This window comes from Phoenix dactylifera, chromosome 15, assembly GCF_051530095.1.
Source record: "Phoenix dactylifera cultivar Ajwa chromosome 15, Ajwa_hap1_PhDact_Kaust_v1.1, whole genome shotgun sequence".
Classification (NCBI taxonomy): domain Eukaryota; kingdom Viridiplantae; phylum Streptophyta; class Magnoliopsida; order Arecales; family Arecaceae; genus Phoenix; species Phoenix dactylifera.
In genome coordinates, this window is record NC_143204.1 from 22,898,940 (window position 1) to 22,905,667 (window position 6,728).

General features: G+C 38.6%; 1 long non-coding RNA gene across 1 annotated transcript; it reads right to left on the reverse strand.

Annotated features, from left to right (window-relative positions):
* On the reverse strand, nucleotides 1–1,085 carry LOC120113359 (uncharacterized). The gene is made up of 4 exons (XR_005515274.3): nucleotides 572–1,085; nucleotides 306–365; nucleotides 139–207; nucleotides 1–54 (listed from the first exon to the last, which is right to left on the reverse strand). It is a non-coding gene; the product is annotated as an uncharacterized LOC120113359 (long non-coding RNA).
* Nucleotides 1,086–6,728: the final 5,643 nt, after the last annotated feature.

Consider the following 6,728-nt stretch of genomic DNA (forward strand, 5'->3'; position numbering starts at 1 on the left):
TTGCATCATTGATCGAGGATTTGCAGTGTAAGTCGTCTCAATGATTTTCTCCATCTGTGGTTCATGAAACCAATATGTGGAAACATGAATCAATGAACTTCTCTAAAATCTATGAGGTTAAAAATTAATTGTAGATACCTCCAATTCAAATCCATAGTGGAAAGCAACTTTCTTCACATCTTCCAAACTGAGTTCAATGGACATCTCCTGGATGTCAGAGGAGAACAAGTTACAGCTAGCTCATTAAGTAAAAAAAAATCAACCCATTATATATCTTATCTGCGCTTGAAATTATATATACATACATCATCAGGTGAGTATGAGTCTGCAAAGTGATAAAGTAGAGGGCCCAAATTTATCAAGACCTGTTCATATAACAAGTATGAATCGTTCATACCATTAGATCAAGATAATGCTTATCACTTACCAAGAAATAAGGCACAAAAACCATTGATTAAAAAATTGGATCTGCTTACAAATCAAATTTTGAGAAAAAGTTGGTAAGGTTCAGGAATCTCTGAAAAGTTACTAAATGCAGAAGTTTATTCTAAACAGTTTCAAAAAAACTTACTCCTCCACTTTTGAGAATTTTTGATATTATTTCAATGTATTCAACAATGTTATGTGCCGTATCCAGGAAGAAACATGTTACAACAGCATCCCAAAATGCTGCAAGAACAAAAGGAGTGCAGTAAGCATATGAAAGAATTTCAGCACAATTATAGTGTTAAAGTATGTGACCTGAAATAAATTCAGAGAAACCCCTGTTGGATTAAAGTTAAACGACACCTAGTTATCAAACTCTTACAGTGGAGGAAACAGACTGCAGCAAGCTTTCAAATGTTTAACATACAGCATAAGATTTAACTTTTTTTTTTTTTGGGCGCAAAGAGCATGCCTCGGTTGACCCATGCATATGCAGTCAGCTTTGTGAATCCTCCACAGATTAATAAGATGACTTCTTGTGTCCTTAGTTTCAAGTCATGGGGAAATTACAAGGAGTGAAAATTGAGTTCCTAGCAAGAGTTGCAACAAAAGAAGAGTAACTCTTCAACCCTTCTTTTTTTCCCATCTCTTTTCTAACAACTTGTAGAAGAAAATGGAAGAAGTCAGGTACTTCAATTACGTCAGACACTTTTGATTTACATAGTGGAGAAGAAAATCAATCTAAGAATCTCAGTCTTTTTACCGAATGGAACTATTCAAAAAGTGATTTTCACATAACATACGATACGATTATAAAAATATAATCCTATTTCCTCCTGTGAGGAAACAAATAGCATTAATTATCCAACATATGAGAAATTTTTTCTTTATTTCAATATTACACTACCTACTTGAAGAAAGCATATCTTTGTGACTCAAGAATCTTTACAATGAGAAAATTATGATGTAACAGAAATTAAGAGAGAGAGAGAGAGAGAGAGAGAGAGAGAGAGAAAGAGGAGAAAGAGGAGAAATTTGCCTATGTTGGAAGAGAACTGGACCAACCGATACCTCTCCCCATCCGGAATCAAGTTTGCGAAACCTCGATGAAGAAGAAGAGCAGCAGAACCCTAGGCGGCGAAACCAGAGGGGTCTCCGGTGGCCATCGAAGCAGCTCCGCCTGGCCGAGATGGAGGATCTCGGGGCGGCAGCGGAGAAGCGGCACTGGGATTGGGGGGATAGGAGGGCCGCCATGGGAGCTAGGGTTTCGAGAGAAGAGGGATTGGGGAAGCTAGGGTTTTGGAGTTAACGCAAAGGATGGAGGAGGGGTTAGGGAGGAGGAGGAGGAGGGGGAGGGGTTATCCCTGCCGTGGACGGCCTTCTGGTTAGGGATTTGTTGGATTTGTGTTAAGGAGGAGGAGGAGGAGGGGATAGGGATCACCGAGGGCGGAGGAGGGGGGGTGGGGGGTGTGCACGGGTTGAGGGGCGGCTGCAGGGCTGGAGGATTAAAATTTACCTTGCTTTCGTGTTGGCGCCGGACTGGGGGGATTTGGGCGGGGCGCACTTAGTTTCATTTTAAATTTTTCTCTTTTTATTTTTTTAATTTATAATTATTTAAAAATAATATTTTTAATATTTTTGGAATTAGAAATTAAATTTAGTGACGGAAATTTCTGTCAATAATTCGTCACTGCCAAAAATAATCTTTTAAAAATTTATAAATACTTGAGTTACGATTTTTGTGACGGTTGAATTTGTCACTATCTAGTTGCAATTTTTGTTACCAATTTTGCGACAGATATTCCGTCACTACGGTGGTCACTAAGTTTTGGCGCCCATCCTATCCGTGTATTCTGTGATCGGTCTGTCACTAATCTGTCACTAAGTTCACACCACGGTGATCAAATTTCTGTCTGTCACTAATCTGTCACTAAGTTCACACCACGGTGACCAAATTTCTGTCTGTCACTACTCCATCACAAATAGTAACTGATAATGGGCCGTCACTAGTTTTCCGTCACTATACGCTTGTTTTCTGGTAGTGTCCGCCGCAACCGGACATGGTTTTCCTCTTCTCCAGATATAGGGCAGGAACTCGGAAGCGAAGAAGGCTTGGCTAGCACCGAGTGGGAGGGATTTGGGATTTTGGATAGGGGAACGACGAACGGGCGAAGGAATTAACTACAACGACGGGTGAAGGCAAGGAGTTAAAGCCGAATAGAGGAATAGGAAATTAGGATTTGTTTGGTTTCTCACACGACGTCCTCTACATGCATACTTTTCTCAACTTTTGTGGGATTGAGATTCAGCCGAAGAGACGAGGATATACCTAAGTGAATTAAGGTGTTAAACGATATTGTTTGAAAATAAGCAGTTTTTTTTTTTTGAACATAGAAATTAGCATCTTACTGGGGTTAGTACAACATCATTCAGTTTTACGGGAACCTTCCACTATCAAAAGTTTGGTCACTAAAAAATTCAAACTTTCTGCCCAACTTTTTCATCGGAAAAAGGCGCCATTCGTAAAATTTTTCTTGGACTAATTTTTTTTTAGTCGCTGGAGGTGAACCTTTAAGGACTAAAATTTAGTCGCCAATTTACCTCCAGCCCGCGCGAAATTTTGGACTCGTGCCAACTTGGTATTGCTTTTCCGCGACCAAATATGCATTTAGTCGGTGTAGGACAATTATTCAGTAACTAACAAGAATGTTGGTCGCAGATAGCTTTATTTTCAGCGACCAAACTTTAGTCACCAATCGTTTTACCTCCACCCCGCCAACTTGGTTTTGATTTTCCGCGACCAAATATGTATTTAGTCGGTGTAGGACAATCATTTAGTAACTAACAAGGATGTTGGTCGCAAATAGCCTTATTTGTAGCGACCACTATTCATTTAGTCGCCGAAATTGATCTCTGAAAGTGTATTTTCTTGTAGTGTGAGCAGATTGCACTTGTAGATGTTGCAATTGAATCATAGATCTCTAAAAACAACTATTTGGATGCTTGTAGTTGTGGCTATAGGCTGTATTTGTACTGCAAGAAAGTTCCAAATCTTGTAGTTGAAACTGAAAGCCAGATTGATTGCAGTTTGAATTACAAGATTTGTTGTAATTGGAAGCCATCTTCAGTGAATTCCCTTCACCACTCTCTAACCATTAAAATTTACTCATATAATTTCAGCATATTAAATATACATTAACTACTTAAAATATAAATATATTATAATATCAAACAAAATTTTATAGCATTATATCACTAAAATAATTATTATTGTTACAATTTATGATGAGTATTTAGTTATAGAACTATTGTTCTGGGTTGAGACTTCTCGATCCTAATCCGATCAAGAGCATATGACATACCCAACAAGTAAGAAAGAAAAATGCTTTAGATTCGGTCAGTTTTGATCGCAAAATTTTGTTTTTTTTTTTTTTTTTTTCTGTGGGTAACAGGGGAGTGAGAAAACTTACTACAAATGAATGAAGGGGATAACCCCTGCATCCGCTTTGCTCCAACCTATTAATGTTCCTCAAAAGGCCCAGAAGCTAAGCCCTCGCTTCCTAGGAACATAACTAGGAATGGTCAAGGTCCAAAATCCGCACTCAAGCCTCATGGATATTTTATGCGCCGGTCCGTACAGGGGCTTTCTTCCAGTACGGTTGTCCGGCTTCCCCATCTGAGCCCCGACCTCGGTGTACCTGTCCGAAGATGAGCCCTCGCCTCCTAGGAACATATTCCCGCATATTCATTTTGTGCGGATTTTCGTCCGTTGAGAAATTTTATGCACGCGGCCGTTGGTTTTCCCCCAGGAAAAAATAGTTTCATGCCCGCATCGGGAGGGCAGAATGCGGATCAGAGATCAGGCTCGCGGGAGGTCTCATCTTAGTCACTCGATCAACATCAGACTGTCATCTTTCGATAATTTCTTCAGCTGCGATCAGAGCCCGAGGTGTTTCCGAAGTTTCCAACTCAGAGCTCAAATCCAAGCCGTATTTCTTTAGGAGGTCTGCTAACCTTTATCAGCATAAATTCTATCCGGATTAAAGTTCAGGCCTATAAATAAAATTTTATGGAGATAAAATCTAAGCTAACCCAACCCAATTGCTCGAACTGTAACTTCCGAAGTTGGCTCGGGTTCATTAATTTGATTTTGCACAGTCAGGTTCCATTGCTCGAGCTAGTCATATGAGGTTTGGGAGTTCTACTAGCTTGACCGTGTTGGGTTTGATCTTGGCTAATTTTTGTAAGTTCCCTCCTATTAGCTGTGGTCCTTTGTGGTTCGATCAGACGGGCCTAGATTAGGACTCAAGTCAGCCATTTAATTTAGATAGCCATATAAATAACACCTCAATTGTCGATATCTAGTTACTTGAGTTGCATCATGGAACAGTTAATGAGTTTAGATAGTTACCATGCAAATTGTGATAAACTGACAGAAACCATTTTCTACATAGGTTCTTAAAATCAGGACCATATTCAGAAATTACTTTCAAAAATTCTACTCACATGGACATTCATACCTAAAAAGATACACATGTAATGTTGGGACTCCATGGAGTTGCATCATTTTTGAAAAAGAACCTATACGGTGTTTGGACTCTTATAAAACTATTAGAATACGAGAAACTGAGTTGAACTAAACTTACTTCTCCTCTCCTGACTTGCTATCCCTACAAAGTCCTTTCTCATTCTGACTCTTTTGTGATAAATTTCTTTTCTGTGACTTTCCTTCCACACGATACTGGGTTAATGGATCTTAAGAGAGAAACTGATCGAGGAGTGCATCCTGCATTTTTCTTGGTTCCGCACCGTATTCTGGGGTTTGCATTTCCAATTGCATCTACGTCCATAGTGAGAAAATAACTATTCTTTTAAGTAATATTTTGAAAATATCTTGTCTAATAATATTTTTGGACCATATTCTAAATTTTTGTCCATACGACAGCATGGCAATTACGCTTTTGGTTTGTGATGGTGCCGCACGTGTGGTCCCTATTGAGAACAAAACGATGAATAGTTATTTGTTGTATTCCACGACTTAGCCTGTGTGGAGGGCCCTCCGAGTGGCTTTTGCCTCCCTCACAATCCAAAAAAAGGCGGCATGAGTGGACGGTTAGTTCACACAAGACCACAAGACGAGCTTTAAGGCCTGATAAAAGCCATGCATGGTGATACGTCCACGTTATGGCTTGAGGTGGCGGCTGACCAAGAGCGTTTTGGTGCAAAATTTTGGTTTATTATTTTGGCGCAAGTCTATCTGGATTGCAGCTTTTGGTGACCCATATATATATATATATATATATATATATATATATATCACCCACAAGGTTAAGGAGTTATATATAGAAGAATCTAGACTTGTTTTATCACAAGCCACAACTTTGAGATATGTTATAGCAAGCTAGTCTATATATATATATATATATATATATATATATATCACCCACAAAGTTAAGGAGTTATATATAGAAGAATCTAGACTTGTTTTATCACAAGCCACAACTTTGAGATATGTTATAGCAAGCTAGTCATTTGTGCAACGGTTGTAGGAGTTTGCAACTAAGTTTTGCCCGGTTGGTGCACGTAACATTACTCGTTTAGAAATAGAATAATTAGTTCTGACAATCATTTAAACAAGCACTTCATAATTTAACAAAGTTATGATGAGAGATAGGGCCCTAATCATTGCTTGGTTTGTCCCATTTAGAACCCATTCTAATATTATTATCTATTAAAATATCCCAAGAAAGAATTGACGGTTAAATTAAATATTAAAAAATATATAATTTAAATAACGACAAATCAAAAATAAGGCAGAGGGCTACGAATCATGCAAGCTTTCTGACATGATTTTTTTTTTCTTTTTTTTTTTTAAGATTGCAAAAAAAAAAAAGATCAAGAGACCAACTTGAAAATATTAGCATTTGGATTCAGCTACTCGAGAATGCAACGTATAAGACCGAATCAGAATTCTTTAAGTGTAACTGTTGAAGCAATGCCTGATCTACTCCAATATAAAATTGGTCTTTAAGTGTGACCGTTGAAGCAATGTCTGATCTGCTTCAATATGAAATTGGTCATTTTAATATAATGGACAATGCAAGATTCAATTATTGATTTTAGGGCATGATAGTCGGTGCGTAAAAGAACATAGAAGATAGACTCCTTTACCTCCACACGGGCCCAATATCTTGAAGGAATACCAATCTTGCATCGAGCCAGCACTCCTGTGATAAGCAAGCATCCCTACGCCACTTTCTACACAAATAAGGCCACCCGGGGTGGATGCGCATCTATCAGAT